The 18280-nt window shown below is 42.8% G+C and overlaps 1 long non-coding RNA gene across 1 annotated transcript; it reads left to right on the top strand.

The window, feature by feature from the left end:
• Positions 1 to 15808: 15808 nt before the first annotated feature.
• Positions 15809 to 17559, top strand: LOC121894384. Its single transcript, XR_006095527.1, has 4 exons — positions 15809 to 16464; positions 16541 to 16630; positions 16711 to 16872; positions 17371 to 17559. It is a non-coding gene; the product is annotated as an uncharacterized LOC121894384 (long non-coding RNA).
• The last annotated feature ends 721 nt before the right edge of the window (positions 17560 to 18280 follow it).

Genomic DNA, 18280 nt, shown 5'->3' with positions numbered 1-18280 from the left:
GGCAGAGGGCACGATGTGGGATCAGAGCCCCTCTACACACACCAGCGTTGAAAAGCAGACCATTTCGCAGCATAACAGGCCGTAGTAGAAGGAGCCCTTGCCCCCTGGATAGTGCATACCACTGCAGGGGGCAAACCTAATCTCTCCAGGCGCTCCCGTTCAGGGGCCAGGCCCATGACCACTGACCTATCACCGGGAAGTGTAGGATTGCACCGTCCTGCTGCGAGAGCACCTCTCTGCGGCATGGAAGTTGCCGTGGCTTCCCTGATAGCAGCTGTATCATGGTCGGGAACCATGATGCGCTTGTGCATTCTGGGGCCACCAGGATGACTGTTAAGCTCTCGCTAAAAGGCGAGGAATCAGGGAAACCTGTGGGAAAGCGTAAAGGAGAGTTTTGGGCCACGGTTGGTGAGAGAAGGCATCCACTCCCAGCGGAGGTTCGTCTCCTGCGCTCATGGAGAACCATAGCGCGAACTGTGCATCTTTTCGTGAGGCTAACAGATCCAACTCTGCTCTCCCGAACCTGTGCCACAACATCTGAATGAGTGTGGGATTCAACCTCCACACGTTTTGGGAGGGACCTCCGCGTGCCATCAGGTCCACAGCTTGGCTTATGAACCTGCACTCTGATGGAGCGCAGGTTCATGTGAGACCACAGCAGGAGGCTTCTGGCTATTTCCAGCAGCTGAGCTGAGTGAACACCGCCCTGGCGATTTATATACGACACTGTTGTCATGTTGTCTGTTCTCACCTCTACATGTTTGTCACTTAACAGTAGAGCACAGTATTTCAGCACTTTCAGCACTGTGGACAGCTCCAGGCAGTTTATGTGGAGGGATGGCAGCTCTGGCCATTTCCCCCCTACAACATGAGATTGACACTTTCCTCCCCACCTGTACACTGAGATGTGTGACGTAGCTCTCCCGAGGGTAACCCCGGCTTACAGAACACAAGGGGTTTTCCAATATGTCAGGTTCAACTGCAGGAAGGGAGGAACAGTTATCATGTGTCTTTTGTGACGTATCGGATTGAGGCAAAGACGGCCGAACCATCTCTGGAGTGACATCATGCCTAGCAGGCACATCACAGACAGAACTGTTACCACTTTGCAAGGCGCGAGGCATGACAGGAGAGAGCTGAGTGCTTCCAACCTGGCTGAAGACAGTTTTGCTCTCATGATGGAGGAATCCAAAAGCACTCCCAGGTTGATTATCAACTGGGAGGGGAGGGGAGAGCACTTCTGCCAGTTTATGGCAAAACCCAGCAAAGATAGGTGTTTGACGAGCTCCACTGTGTGGAGCGCTGTGCTCTCTCTGGAGGATGCCATTACTATCAGGTCGTCTGTGTACAATAAAATTCTGATGCCTCTCCTGCGTAATGGCTCCAGGGCTGTTTCCACACATTTGGAGAATAACCGAAGGGTAACCAGTTGTACTGATATTGTACTCCTCTGAAGGAGAAACGCAGGAAATTCCTGTGCCTTGGGATGACGGGCACATGAAAATAAGTGTCTTTTAGGTCGATGGATGTGAACCAATCGCCGGGACGCACACATTCCAGCATGTTTTATGGTTAACATGCGAAACAGTCTCTTCATTATGGGTTTGTTGAAGAGAGACAGGTCGAGAAGCGGTGTCATTCTGCCTGTTTTCTCCAGCACTAGGAAGTAACGGGAGTAATAACCCTCGTTCTCCTCGCCTGGGGAAACTCGGGAAATAGCTCCCTTTTCCAGGAGCTCCGACAATTCTGTCATCAGGACAGCTATCTCTGTCTGAGATGATATGACAGTCTCCAAAACTCTGTTGAATGGAGGGGGAGGGCTGGTGAACTGGAGAGTGTAAACCTGCATAATTAATCTTTCCATCCATTGTTTCATGGAAAGCAGACTTTGCCACGCTGAGAAGCGCTCTGAAAGCAGGCGTGCAAACGTCTGTGGAGTCTCTGTGGACATTTCTGACAGCCGTCATAACTTCCTCACCGCTGCTGTGTGAATCGAGTGCTTGCTCGACACAGCCCATGGGAGGGCAGGGATGAAAGGGCTGCGTGGGAGGATGCGTGACAGTGTGTGTGTCAGCATCTGCACATCCAGACTCTGAGTGTGATTCATGCCATGGCGAGAAACCTCCACTAACTCGCACCAATGGGTATGAAGTAGGGAGGCCGCAGAGAGGTGAAGAGTGTGTGCACTTGGGAAGAGAAACAATATTCGTTCATAAAAACGTGAGTGACAGGACTGCCTCAGCGACTGGCGCACTGCGTGTGTGCGCAGCGGAGGTAAGATGTGTGTAGGGGTGTGTCTCAGCACAAACAGTTGCTGAATGCTCAGTGGAGACAAAAGCGAACTGTTTGAAAGGAAACTGCTCTTCAGTGACAGATGGGTGGCTCTGAAAAGAGCCGTTGTGTCTGGCAGATTCCAGAGAAAAACACACTTCCCCCGCGTCCCATCAGTATCGCGGCTGTTTGTGAGGTGGATCAGCTAGTGGGTTAGACCAAGTGCAGGCAGGGCACAGGCCTCTGGCAGTGGGTTGGGGTGGCGTGGTGCTTGTTGAGCCGTGGCTGGAGGAGGATGCCGTGGCAGAGGAGGAGGCTGTGCAGGAGCGGGCTGTGGCAGAGCCGCAACGCTGGCTGCGGGGCACCTCTGTCTGGAGCGTGTATCCGGGTGATCGCGCCAGGAGCCTTGGGGTCACTGAGGACGCGACGCAGCCACACCATGAGGTGTGTCTCCTCACTCTGTCTTCTTCCTTGGATGTATTTTGAAGCTGCATGGTGGCGCTCTGAAAGAGTGGCCCAAACAGCCCATTGGAGCTGACGGGGTCGTCCAGCAGCTCCCTTCTGATCTGCGCCAGGAGCTGGGACATATGGAGCCACATATTCTGTTGCAGCATCATTTGCCATGACATAATCCGAGCTTGAGCCACTGTTGTTGCTGTGGAGAGGGTCAGGATAGCTGACATTGCCTTCGAGGTCTCCCAACGGGGAGAGGGGAGAGCCGGGGTGGGAGGGGGGGCCAGCGATGGAGTCATTGGACTCATGCCCAGCACCATGGACCCCTCCCAGGCCGGGGTGGTCGAAAAAATCCACAGCTTCTTCAACCATGAAGCTAGCACGACCAGCCCGACCGTTATCTCCATCGCCCTCTGGCTGCAGCGCTGTGAAGGCATCCGCTCATCGTCACAGCTCCTCCACAGGCAGGCGAGTGCAGAAGGCGCACACGGCCCGGGTGGTGCGTGCTAGCCCTATGTGCTCAAGGGGGGAGGGCATTATGTAGCCGATCTGACAGTTGGGGCACAGACGAACCGCTCCGGTGGGGCGCTGAGTCTTGCTTGAAGACATAACTTCTTCCGACTGCATACAAACTCTGAGGAAAAAATGGGAGCAGATCATAATATACCGTGGATGCGGACCTGAGAGGGGCAACTGTGCAGGGCACAGTGGCGTGAAAGAAAATCTTCATGACTGCGCATGTGCGCAGGGATAAACCCAACAGCGAAAGCTCTTAGATGGAGCCAGTCACTCCATCATTCCTGAGTGTGTTTACATGCACACAAGAATCCTGGTTTTGAGTCTTGCCCTGGTTTTGATTCAAACAGAGTATTGATAAACTTAGATCAGGTATTTACATGCCACAGTATCCTGGTTTCTATTGAAGAACTCCAGGAAGCATATCCATGTTTCTCAAAACTAGAATTAGGGCTTACCCTGGTGCGCATGTAAATGCAATTTTTTGAAGTAGGGGCTCAGTTACTTTCTCTTGTCCTATGCTTCAATTTTGATCACTGGCAGTTTGTCTGGTAACATATAAAGGTCGAGTAGGTGGAGGAGACAAGAGCCTTTGTCAGTGTAGTCTTCTGGAAGCAGTATCAGAATCAGAATCATCTTTATTGGCCAAGTATGTTTACACATACAGATGTTACTTTACTACCGCCTCACCACAGTCAAAGTTGCCAACTTTGGTTACCTGGCTGGAGTGAGATTTTGATACCATGGGCTTAATCACGTGTACGTGCACATGCACACACGCTTAATCACGTGCACATATTTGGACTCAGTTGACCATCAGGGTTTAAAACAGTATGCAGTTTACACATGTGGTGAGAGCGGGAGCTTAGGTCTAAGATTTAAGATTTAACAATTTTTTTCATGGGTGCCGCTCTGGCAGGACGGACAGCCACACTAACCATTAAGTAAATCTGTCTACTTATTTGTCATCCCACGACATACAATATGTAATGCAGCCAATACAATCTGAATTAAAAATAGGCTTACCTCAAAGCTAGTGTATCTCATGTATTTTAGAAGCATTTGTGTTATATTTGTTGAAATTGTCTGTACATCCTGACAGTCATTAATAAATCAAATGAAAATCCAGTATGTGTGACCATTGCAGGCCTGTGATAATCCCATCCAATCATTTCATTCAGCCCGAATGAAATGTCATTTTATAGCAGGTTTCAATCTTGTTCTTTGACTTTTGTTAGTGGTCCTTTTTCTGACGCATTGCACGTAAATTAATGTATGATCCTCTGAACTCTGATTCATTCGTCTGTCTCATGACAGATGTGTGTCAGATGTGTGACACGCTTTCACCTTCAGTCTCACGCTCTCACACTGCCCAAACAATTCTCATGCCAAAACATTGCAACAGCAACAGAGATGAACAGTCAGAGTCTCTTTGGTATAGAGTGATGGTTAAACTACGCAAATGATTTTTTTACAGTTATACACAGGGCTGTAACGGAGACTAAACACACATGAACGCCGTTTAGCCACCTCTCAAATTCTGAAATAGCGTTTATGCAGACATCCCTTTACAACTCAGACCGACTTTCTACCGCAGCTTCTGTTGTATCTTCGACGAGCGCTCATTTTGTTTTCCATTTGAACATTGTATCCTTGTATAAGACACAGAGACAGCTGTTACTGTTAACAAGGGGTGACCAACAATCCACCGCCCACTCCTGCTACGCGGGTGTTTTAATCAAACAAATCCTCCGTGCTGAGGCCAGCAGGCAGGCTGGAGCCGCTTTCATGAGACAGACGAATGAATCAGAATTCAGAGGATCATACGTTAATTGACGTGCAGCATCAAATAATAATGTCAGAAAAAGGACCACAAAGTAAGTAGCTAGCAAAAACTCTTCAGCAAAAAGTGGAACTAAAGTTTTTTTAAATTGACATTAGTATTTTAACCATCCAGTTTATCTATCTGTTTCTGCTGTAGCCTACTATACAGTAATGTTAATGTAACGTTAGCTTGATAGTTTAGATAGATCGGCTGATGATGCATCCCCACTGTGTGTTTTGTCCACAATTTCACAGTATACAAGTTAAAGTTCTGCTTTATGCTCACTCAAATTTCTAAAGGAAGGCTTTTTGTATTTTCAGAGTGAGTGAAGGAATCAGGAGAGAGGAGACAGAAGTGAGGAAGAATTGCAGGGCGTAATAGTGTTGAAAGGAAAACAAGGAGAAAGTAAAGAACTTTCAAAAAGACTGAACCTTAAGGAGGAAAGAGAAACACAGTGGCCACCCAGGCGTCATCTGATAGAGAGACATGAACAGATTTAAAGCAGGAAAACTGGTAAGGAAATTACAGCTGTATCTAGATGAAATACTGTTCTAGTAAATATTTTTAAAGGCACATCTGTTATTCAAATGTAGAGACATCCCACTAACAAAAGTCAAAGAACAAGATTGAAACCTGCAATAAAATGACATTTCATTTGGGCTGAATGAAATGATTGGACGGGATTATTACAGGCCAGCAACAGTCACAGATAGTGGATTTTCATTTGATTTATTGATGGCTGTTGGGATGTACAGAGAATTACAACAACTATAACATAAATGCTTTTAAAATATGTTAGATACCCTTGCTTTAAGGTAAGCCTATTTTTAAGTCAGATTGTTTTGGCTGCATTACATATTGTATGTCGTGATATGACAAATTAGTTTGTAGATTTACTTCATGGTTAGTCTGTCCTGCCAGTGCGGTACCCATGAAAAAAATAGTGAAGAACACCAATGTACATATTTGGCTGAGTGACTGTGTGTGTGTGTGTGTGTGTGTGCGTGTATATATCCTTAAATCTTACCCTGATGGTCAATTGAGTCCAAATATGTGCACGTGATTAAGTGCACGTACACATGATAAAGCCCATGGCATCAAAATCTCACTCCAGCCAGGTACCCAAAGTTGGCAACCCTGGGTTAACCAGCAGCCACAAAGTTCTGTTAACTAACAAACAAGATGACCAAGAGCCACAAATGGACGTTTTGACATGGATACTTCATCTCCATGATCGAAAGAAGACATCAGATAACGTGAGTCAGATACAACTTCTCTCTCTCTGTCTCTTTGGTCGCTTATTTCACCTCTGATGGTTAAATGTCTCTGTGGCTGTTGTGTGAATTTATCTCTGTAACAAGAGTGCAGCAGAGATCATATAATGTGTTGTGGGTAGTTTGCTTGTTGAAGTTACAGTGAGCTGTCTGGACTCCCTCATTCATTTGAAATTGATCCAGTTTTTAATTGAGTGGTTGTTGAATCACCTGTTGATGTTATGTGATTAGTGAATGAGTGTTCTGGAAGTCTGGCTGCTTGCTTGTGAGATTTTCTTCAGTCGGTTTTTAAGCTTAGCCGTATTTTGAGTAATAAGCTTAAAGTAACTAGAATAACAAGTGTTACATGTCAGCTTTGTACACTATATTTTGTATGTCGTGCATACAGATAAGTGTGTAAGTCGTATATTTGATACATGCATTAATACTTTTTGTGAACCTACACTTTTAGATCTGTGAATGTTTTTAATGTTCAATCTTTCTTGTATTCAGCACTGATCTGTACCTGTATCAGATTAAAAACTTTGTGGTACTTCCTATATTTCTGTATACTAAGAAAATACATAGGAAACATGTGTAAATCATGTGATATGTTGTCTGTTTTTGATGAGAACATAAATCTGTTGTCACAAAAGAACAATACTAAACTTAGCACAAAAAGTAAGGAAATTTGTGTTTGGTAGATTATTTCTTTGTTGTAACAATGCTTCTTGGCAATAAATCTTATACCGTTGGAAAGCCTGTTTATTTCGCTTTTAAATGGTGCCACATTTGTAAGGAACATGCATTTGTGGGATGAGCAGCAGAGCTGAGTATCAATTAATAACTGCAATTAGTAATTAAAAGCAATTAAAAAGTCATTTAAGTGATTGTAAATATTGTTATTTATGAATTTGTCAGGCAGTGGAAGAAGAACCTGGGGCACCTGAAGATGCAAAAAGGATATATTTTGTTGTTTTTCATTAGCATGTATGAAGGTTTTAATTGCATGCTGTAACAAGGAAAGGTACCAGTACCACTAAATTTCATTTCATTCATAATCTGTGTTATTGTTTGTAAACTAAATGAATGACAAATTCCTGCTTTGGAAATGCTTGATTACTTCTGCAAGAAATAATTCCAATCAAAATGAGGTTCAAATGTAGAACCTGGAAGAGAAAAGGGATGTGCTTGGTGTGACTTATAAAAATCATTTGAATCTTGTCAAAAAAGACATTACCTTGCCTGACAATGCTATTAATTTGTTTCATCAAAGTACAATTAAAAGGGAATCCATCAATTACATTTTTGTCTGGTACTCACAATGTTTGATTAACTGTCTTTTCTGTTTCAATTAGTTCTGATACAAAATAAGGTACAGTAAGCTTGGGTTTGGGTAGAAGTTACTGTAGGATGTTTTACTTCTAAGGCTAAGACTCAATTTTGTATGAAAATAAAGGTGTATTTGTATGGTGCATCCTGCGGGGTGACATCTTTTTTGCTACTGTTTCTCAAAATATGTATTGCACTCTACTTGTTAAATGGACATTTACATGCACATAGTCTGATTGTTAAATGTTTAGTTACGATATGATTTTTATGACACAGGTGTGAGCAAGGCAGCCATGTCTCACCCTGCAGAAAATTCTCATCCTCACACAATTGAGATTTGATGTTTCGCCATGACAGAGGAAGTTGCTATAACTTTATTGTAAATGCTCCAATCTGCACCAAACTTTACATGTTTGATAAGACTCCCGGCCTTAACGCGTGTGCATGACAATATTCCATCAGTGATGCAAACTGGCTGAATAGCGCCCCATACGAAATTTCAGTAAAGCAGCCCCAACAGCAGGCAAAATAGTGGACAAAGGAAGTGATGTTTATCTCCTTCTTGCACTGTATGAAAACACCCCGGGTCTAAAGACATCTATATGCCCATCACAGAAGCCCTTCGATTGCGCCGCGGCCCAACGTGCGCAAGGGCGCGAAGGCTCGTTCAACGCTGCTTGCAGCTTTAATTTTTTTTTTTTTTTATATACATGTACACTAGCATCACAAATAACAGGATGTTTTTTTCCCCCTGTTGGGTGTAAGAGGCTGTGACATAAAGAGCAGAACCTCCGTGTAGTGTAGGAACTGACTATGGTGCACAGCTTATGTGAGACTGAAAGTAAACTTCCCATGCCTGAGTAGAGGTCAACCTCTATCTCTGCCACCCACCACCTCTGCAGACATCTCTACCTGTGTCTCCTGTCATGGCTCAGCTCAGAAGCCTGTGCAAAGACTCAATCTAAGTCCTGTTTTTTTTCTTTTTTTTCCCCATTATGATCTTTGACATCATCCATCATTATAAAGTTCATTATCAATATGTTTTCCTTGGCTGTCAGTAGTGTTGGCTAACATGAGGTGATTGATGTGGCCCACCGCTGATGGAACTGCTGCTTGATCCCTGTCATTAATCTAGATTTTACAAGGTGTCATCCTCTGGCCTCTTTTTTCTATAACAGTGCTACAAGGAGCTCCACTCCCGGCTCCACAAAACCAGGTTATGAAAGTGGCCATCACAAGAAATGAAGACAAATAATATTCTTATATGTAAAAAGCTTTGCCACAGGTCATCTGTATGTATGTCAGCATGAGTAATGCTTTGTATACACTATAACTGTGTTACAAAAGGAAACGGAAAGCATTGAGTTGGTACCTTTTTAGTAGAGTAGTGTAGTAGTCTAGTGTCAGTGTCAACTGAGGTGGATGTTTTTTGCATTTGATTTGGCTGGTAATGAACTGTGAAGGTGTCTGTGAGACAAAATCCACAGATTAAAAAGGGGAGATTTTGATCTACAATGCAAATTCCAAAGTTTACCAATATTAAGCATAGCTTAAGGAGATATTAATCACAGTTGGATCCCAGGAGCATTAATTCTGGTCTCATATTCCTTCCATAAAGCACCTCAGAAAAAGAAGAAACAGTCCATTATTGGAGATGAATTCTGCCACCCACTAGTTTTATGCATCTTTGAGGGAATAAACATCCTTGCTCAGGATAAGTAGCCTCACTTGCAGTTTGTCATTTCCTACTCAGACAATGAAACACTAATTCTACTGCAGCACACCATCCATCTAACCACGGGTTTCTCTCATGCAGAAAAATTGAATTTCCTGCTGTCAGTGCTCCTGCTCCAGTCAGTACAATCACATGTTTATTATAAGGGGAAGTCACCATGAAACCAAGATCCAAGACTATCATAAAGATGAACAACCACATTCCTAAAGAATCAGTGCCAGTTACTAATGGGTATTATTTGAAGTTTTTCAGTACTGGTACCAATACATTACCTCACTTTCTGTACTAATCCAAAAAATAATTGTTTAAGACCTTCCAGACGTGGAACCTGTAACACTACTACTTTTGTCTATCGGGTAAACATTACAGTAACATATTTCCTGGCATTCAAACATACAGCAGCAGTCTCTATTTGTAAAATGTCCCATAAATACTCTGTTTAAAGCCCCCCTCCAGTGTATTTTGGCATTTTAGGATATTTCATGTTTTTCTGAGTTACTTCCTGACAATGTTGATTAGCCACACTGTTCACCAAATATTTTTTGACAAATAATTTTGCGCTCAGAGTTAAAATTCTAAAGGTTAAAATTCAAGTTGTTAAAATGGAATGATGACATATGACTATAATATAATGCTGCAGTCATATGTATGACTACAGTAGAATGCTGCAGTCATTAGTCATCCTCATAAAATCCTTTTGTTTTTGTGAGCATCACATAGACTACTGATACAGTATATAGGACCTATGTTTGAAACCAAAAACTACAAAGGATTGATGCAAATATAATAATTAATTTCAATTAACACTCTCCAACCAAAATCAGCACAGAAAATAGTGTTTAATGTGGTTAAAGTCAGTAAATCAATCTACACTGATCTATAAATGAATGTAGGTGATTCTTACAGTATGTTGTCCACAGATGCTTTATACTGTATAAAAAGTTTCTCCCTCAGTTAATTAAATCCCCGCAGCATCTGAAGGCAGCAAGATAGATGTGTTGATAAGTTTGCAGCCTGTGAGAAGTGCCCCGCCAGAGCGCAGTGCCATTGCACATGGCCGTTCACTGTATTTACCTTTATTAAATCACCTGATGTCATCAAGATGCTACAGAATAATCACAAACACTTCTACACATATCAGACTGGTTGGTTATAACTCAATATTCTGCCTTTTTATGAAGGAGACATCGGGTTAGCAGGGTTCATCATAGCCTCTTTTCTAACTTTGTTTTTAGCAAAAGTAGCGTCTCATGTTTCATCCTTGAAACACATGCAAACACTGTTGTGTAGCATTAATTACTAAACTATGTGTGGCGGCAGTAGCTTTTCACCCAGTCCAGTATTTAATATTCATACCTAAGCAAGGTTTATTACAGTATATATTTGTGAACACAAAGACCACACTTCAGCTTAATAAACCAACAATACATCTTGAAAAGATAGTTTATCTCAATAGCTGCCAGTGTATATATATATATATATATATATACAAATTAATAAAATATAAACTATTAAACTATAAAATATTTGAACTAAAAACACAAACTATAAAATGCTAAAACTATAAAAATGTTCAAATGCACTCAAAGAAGCCCAACCCAGATAAGACTCCTCAATGCTGTAATACACAGTCCAATTTGAGGAAGTGGTATAGTCCACCAGAGCGGCAGGCCCTTGCGAACCCAACGGCGACCAACCTTGTTGCTCTGGAGGGGGGAGGAGACGCCGGCCCTTTCCTCGTGGTGGAGGCTCATCAGCAGTCCACACTGTCTTTTTGAAGCCGCAGCCACCCCACATGGGCCGCTGGCCACCACTACTCACTGAAGACACAAGACACATTCTGCAGTAACTCGCCCTCATGAACATGACGCTGCACTAAGACCAAGCGTACTCTTCTCTTTGTACTCACGCTTTTGGGCAGAGTTCGTACTCTGCCCGTCATGTGTCACACCATAGTATTATTACATGCTGTTTCGCTCTGGTTCTGCTCCGGCTCTCTCTGGTACATCCTCTGGCTGTCTGGAGGGGAACGGCACTTTGGAGGGCTGGGGAGTGTGACCCCGCCTGCGGTCTCAGGCTGCCATGGTGAAGCAGCTTGCGGCCCTTCTCCCTCTTCCCCCGTGATTCCACCACGCTCATTTTTTACTCTTTTCATTGTTTATGTAGTAGTTGTGTTGTTTGGTGAAACAGTGTTTGGTGGAGGAGGCGGCTGCCTGCGTGGCTGGTCAGCATGGCTGCAGGTGGAAGCTCCGGTTTACACAGACTAACACGCTGACATGCCATCAAACTTTCTCCGGCTGTTGGGCGTTCAGTTGAAGAGTGTAGTCTAGCTGTAGGTAAGATTGTTGGCTATGACCATAACAGAGGAAGTTGCTATAACTTTATTGTACATGTTCCAGTCTGCACCAAACTTTACATGTTTGATAAGAGTCCCGGCCTGAACACGTCGACATGACAATATTCCATCAGTGATGCAAACTGGCTGAATAGCGCCCCCTACAAAATAGCAGCAAAGCAGCCCCAGCAGCAGGCAAAACAGTGGACAAAGAAAGTGATGTTTATCTCCTTCTTGCAGTGTCTGAAAACAGCCCGGGTCTGAAGATATCTACATGCCCGTGACAGAAGCCCTTCGATTGCACCGCGGCCGACGTGCACGGAGGCGCGAGGGCCCGTTCATCGCTGCTTGCAGCTTTAATTACAGTTCATAACTTGTAAAATAGATCCAAATGGCCTGAAAGCACCTGAAAAAGCAAACAAATATTCAATGTTGACTATGCACACTATTTGTAATCCTCACTTGTCCAACTCTGCAATCACACAACTATCTTGAGTTGTCCAATTATGTGAACAATCACAAGTCATCAATATGATAATCTTTTCCATCTCTCTCCATCCCATTTGACATGAGTTCAGCATTATTACAGGGGCTTCATCCTTGGAAGGACCAGTCTATAAAAGTTTGTTCTCCAGAGGTTGTGACTACCATGCTGAACCTGCTCCCTCTCCCCACATGCTTCACACTGCAGTTAGCAAAACTAGTGGATGACCCTCGTCATCTGATGAAAAGCCCATACAATGGTGCATGTCAAAATGACAGAAAAAGTTTGCAGATTGCATCATACTTTTATAGAAAACATAGCACTCACTCAGTCATTGTGGTCAACACATTACAACAAAACCCTAGTGCAGCTGCAAAGGTGTAGTTTTGTGCCGACAGCTTAGTTATTTCTTCGGTGTCAGCCCTGCAGAGAAGGAGCCTGCAGCCTTTGGGATTGCCCATCTGATCCACTTCCTTCCTCTGGCTGTGTTCGAAATTTGCATACTAGCATATTGCCTACTACATACTCAATCAGTGTACTGCATACTGCCTACTAAATGAGTTGTTCAAAGGCATACTATGCAGGATTTCCCTAAAAAACAATGTATAGACTCATACAAAAATAATCCCTCTCAACCATCACTTATAACACACTAGAAGTGTGTGGCGGTGTATTTATCTACAGAGACCCTGCCCTCTGCCTGTATATTCTTACATTTTTTATTATTTTGCTGTATTCAGGAAGTTTCTGGGCATCAACCTCTGGGCAGTGGGTGTATAGCCCCAAGCCAATAACAGCACGCAGAGTGTGAGGTCGGGACTCTATAAAAATGTAGCAAGCAGGTTACATTGCTGTCTCCGTCTCTCCTCTGCTTTCTGTCTGTGTCTTCTGTTTGAATGAGGGTGGGCTGGGCCACACACACACATAAACACGCAGAGCAGATCAGAGCAGACCAGACCAGACCAGACGATCATCTCAGGAGTTGAGCTGCCAGAGGCCAAGATGACAGGCTGCTCTCGCCTGGCCAGCAGCTCCCCATTTCTCCAAAAACGTTGCAGCAAGTTTCCAAACAGGCATTATTTGGATAAACTGACCACATATTGGGAATCTAAATGGTTACTCACTCACCTGTAAAAATATTAAAACTTAATAAAGTGAAATTAACTAGAGCGAAAATTACAACAGCTTTTAGCCTGGCTCAAAATCTCACCATTGCGCAGTCTGAACAAACATAATGCATTCTGGGGTGGTTGAGTATGTCCAGTAAGCTTACACCACATACACAGAAATTCTTCCTAATCTAGTATACGTCCAGGCATTTCTCATGAACACAAAATCCACATACTATGCAGTTGGAACGTACTACGCACTCAATTTGACGTCATACTTAATATGAATAGTACCTTAGTTTGTCATTCTGAACATAGCCCCTCTCACATCCCCTATATCTTCATACCAACACACTGCTATCAGCCTGCATGCTGAAAAACCTGTGTGTGTGAGAGTGTGAGTGTATACGTGTGTGTAGACTGCTCCTTGACAGTGATGGATGGGACCTTGCTGCTGCCTCCACCCTCCTTGCCACTCACTTGCTGACTGAGCCCTATGCCTTATTCATGAGATTTGGGGGCAGGGAAAAAAAGATTCCAAAAGGTTTAAGAATATGTTAAGGGAACTCTCTTGGATGTCAACTGACTTGTCAGGTCATGTGTCAAGTGGTGTTAAGCAAAAAGAGTCTTGAGGTTTCTACTTGGACGGCTGTGGCAAATGAGAAAAGGAACAGAGCCCCCACCCAAACACCACCTACCCTGCTTCTACACACCCCCACTCTTTCACCTATATGGTTAACCAGCCTTGGAACAAAGGAAACTGCTAGTTGCTTGAGGGAAGACCTACCGCAGGTCTTAATCATGAGGCAAGTTTAAAGTCGATGTCAATAGTGTCAAGTTAATGTGAAATGTGTTTTTAATGTCTTCTATATGTATATATATTTTTATTGGGTGCTGGCAACAATCACATAAACTTCCAGTTCCTAATAGGTACAGACCCACTTTTTTCTCATACTTTTGAACTACCTTAACAAAACACAACAACAGCAGGAGTCACAACTTTACAAACATGGTACAGAGCAAAATGGAGAAATGGAAAAAAAAAGACACCACACACACCACCAGGCTGACATAAATACATTCACATTCCTAGAGTATGCCATAATTGGTTCCAGTGTTGCTAATTAGGTAGAACAAAGTTCAGTCCACAGGGGTCCACTGTGTCCAAGACTGGTTGCCATATCTTAATAAATCCCTCGACATTGTCATGAAGGGTGAAGGTCAGAGGGAGTATTTTTAGAACCTCCTTATACCAATTATCCAGCGCAGGGGTGTCCTTAGAAATCCAGAATTTGAGAATGGTCTTCCTTGCCATATATAAGAGCATTCCAATCAATTTAGCGTTGTGGCTGTTCCTTGCACTGTCTACTTTAGCTGCCAAAATACACTGAAGAGATGATAGTTCCAAATCATATCCAATCAAGTTCAACTTTCAACAACAGCTCAACTTTCACTCACAAAACTTTTGTATCTTTGCACTCTTCCAAAACATTTGTGCATAGGTGCCAATTTCCAAATCACATTTAGTACATTTAGGAGAGCTTAAGCCAAGCTTGCCCCTCAACAATGGTGTACAATGAAGCCTGTGTAATATTTTGCATTGTGTCTCTCTATCAGTATTACAGCTTAGAGTAGAAAGTGTACTTTCTATAACTGTTGCTCAGATATTTTCTTCTATCTGAACTTCTATATCAACCTGCCATTGCCTTTGGATGTGATTAGTAGAATAATTAAAATTTGAATCAAAGGTTTCATAAACATGAGATATAAATCTTTTTGGTATGGGTTGTTTCAGAATGTCTTCCAAGAAAGACACATTTGGAGCGTGTATGTTTTTGGTATATAATGTCTTCTCTGTAAATAGTGGAAAATTTCTCCATATGGGAGCCAGAAGTGAAAAATGTTTTTTGAGTTTAAAACATACCTTAATCATGTACCTCAAGTTTTACCTTCTTATCATTTACAAAAGGACGGTCCTTTAGTGTCAGTATACCACAGTTTCTAGACTCCATATCAACCCACGTATTTGTAACATCTGGATTCACCCATTCATTTATATATCGCATTTGAGCTGCCCAGTACTATAACCACATATCTGGGACTCCCAGTCCCCATTGTTCTTTGCCTCTTTGTAATTTACCTATTTTTATTCAAACCTTTTTACCCTGCCAAATTGTGTAAACATTTTATCTAGACCTACAAAAAAACCCAAACTGTTGGGAATTGAGCTTAGCAACATCTGTAGGGGGTACAGCAACCTAGGTAGTATATTTTTGAGCACACTTATCCTGCCCAACCAGGAAATACATAGGGTTCCCCACCTATGCAAGTCTTCCTTAATACGTATTATGATTGATTTAAGATTAAGCTTGACCGGCTCTTCCAAGATATGTTATGTCCTTAGGTGAACGATGAAAAGGAAAGCCACTAGGTCGAGCAGAGCCTGCCAGAGCACCAATGGGCATGGCTTCTGTTTTTAATAAGTTCACCTTAAAACCTGATATGTGTCCAAATTGTTGTAAACATTCAAGTAGACATGGTATGGTAGTATCTATCTCAAATAAGTACAACAGAATGTTGTCCACATAAAGAGAAATTGTGTGTACTGTGCCTTTAATGTTGAAGCCCCTAAACCCTGAGGTGGTTCTAACGAGCTTTGCTAAGGGCTCAATAGCCAATGCAAACAGAGGGGGGCTAAGGGGGCATCCTCGACGGGTTCTACGCTCTAATGGACAAGGGTCTGAGCAATAGGAATTAGTAACAGCTGCTTTAGGGGACCAATACAGCAATTTTACCCAGTCAGTGAATTCTGTACCTACTTTAAATTTTTCCATAGCATAGAAAAAGAAGGGCAATTCAACCCTATTGAATGCGTTTAATGTATCCAGAGATACCACCCGACCCCATACATCTTTATCCCTGGCTAACTGTATTATGTTCAGAAGCCTCCTGATGTTATTGTAGCAGGATAGATATTTTACCGGCTTGGGTGATTGCAGCCATTCCATTGGTTCCCAAGGCCCAATCAAGAGGGAGGCCAATCTATAAAGGGGAGAGGTGTCCATCTCTCTGCCTCTCACTCTTTGGCCTTGGAGGGCACGCCCACTTCTGGTGGCCGCACTTCCGTCTGATGGTAGCTCACCGGTTGCAGGTAAATGTGTACTGGCTGCACTGTTTGCGTTGATTTAAACTGTTTGGTTGGCGCTTCATGATTTTCATCATCGCAGACTTTTTGCTGACTCCTCCTGCCCCCCGGTCTGCCAGAACCCGGTGTTTGATGCATCGTTAACGCTCATTAACAGATCGCTTGTCGGACGGTATGTATGCCTCATGCTCTGTCTCCTCAAGCCTCCACTTTTTTAGCCTGCCTGTGTTAACAGGGCTCTGTTTACCAAAGGTATGGTTAGCCATCACGGCTAACCATAGCCTCAGGCTCCATCTGCTCTGCCTGGTCTGGTGTGGTGCTGCACGGTGCAGCTGTCCTGGGTCTGTGTGGCCTGCTGTCCTTTCCAGCCACTGCCGTGGCTGCAACAGCTCATCGATCTGCGTTTGGGAGCGGGTGTGTGTCGGCCTGCTGGCAGCCAGAGTCTGGGTCCCAATTGTGGGGTTAATTTAATTTAATTTGATCAACTTTGGGTTGAGTTATCTTTTCTTTTGATTTCCTATTCAGTTGGGTATGGTTTGTGGTTTATTTTGCATTAGTTGTTTTATGTAATTGTGATTCCGATCATTTGTATACATCCATTGTTTAGTTTGTTAAGCGGAATTTGGTTGTTTATTTATTTATTTATTTTTTTTTTTGTATTTTGTTTCATGTGTTTTTGGATTTACCTTGTTTCATTGTATAATGCTTTTCTTAGCTTATTTTTGGTTTCATTCTACTTTGGTTAGATTAGAATTAACTTTTTCTGTTTCCTTAGTTTAATGTTTTGGCAGCTTAGGGTTTTGTTGTGTACATTTACTTGGCTGCCAACAGTATTTTTTGTTTATTTTTGTTTATTTGGGTTTGGGTTCCTTTTGTGTTGTTAACCCCACTAATTGTTGTCTCCCTTTTCAGTTGCTGAGAGCTGCCAGTGGTGGTCCCTGGCGTCCTGGTGGTGGTTTCCCCTTTTGAGTGTGTGTGCTGTGCATCCCCTTTTTTTGTTTTTTTAGTTTTTCACACATGGTCGGGGTGATTTTGTTTTCCCTGGATTCCTCTCACTCCCGACTCACGTCCCCCTACTGGTAAGCCTCGGCACCGATTAGGTTCCCCCTTTTTTTTTGTATAGTTTTTAATTGTTATAATAAATAATATATTTTAACTGGAACCACGTCCTGTCTGTCTATTCAGCAAATGAACCTCCGTGCTTTGTGGGTTGTTTCACCACCTTGATTATTCCTAGGGTGAAATTCCCTCGGTGGTGTAGTTGTAAAGTGTTCTAATTACTCCTCGCTCGCTAGTCCTCCCCTTCGTTATATCACCACATTATCACAGGAACTTCTTCCTTTAATAAAGCCTGTTTGGTGCGGTTTTACTAAAATTGATATTAGTGGTTCAAGCTTCAAAGTGAAGACCTTAGACAAAATCATTGCGTCTACATTAATGAGCAACACAGGTCTGTAAGACACTCGATCTTCAGGATCCTTGTTTGTTTTTTCAAGACCAAACAGATGTTAGCTAATGACAAGAAAACAAACTTATCAAGTTCGTCTTTGGAGTTGTTATTGTCGGATTTATACAATGACTTGTAACATGACACACAAACGGAATTAATGTTTTTCCTGTCAAAATATCTTTCCCCTCCCGAATCTCTAATCCCTGCTATGGTATAATTTTGTTTCTGGTTGAATAGATGTGCCAAATATTTACTAGGTTTGTTCCCATATTCACACAGTCGTTGCCTTTTGATAAAATGACATAGAAGCTTCCTCATTGAGAATTGAATTTAGCGCTGCTCTGAAAGTTTGTATTTTAATGAAATTTGTTT

This window comes from Thunnus maccoyii, chromosome 3, assembly GCF_910596095.1.
Source record: "Thunnus maccoyii chromosome 3, fThuMac1.1, whole genome shotgun sequence".
Taxonomy (NCBI): Eukaryota; Metazoa; Chordata; class Actinopteri; order Scombriformes; family Scombridae; genus Thunnus; species Thunnus maccoyii.
The sequence above is the reverse complement of the archived record's forward strand: the minus strand, read 5'-3'. Positions and strand labels throughout refer to the sequence as shown.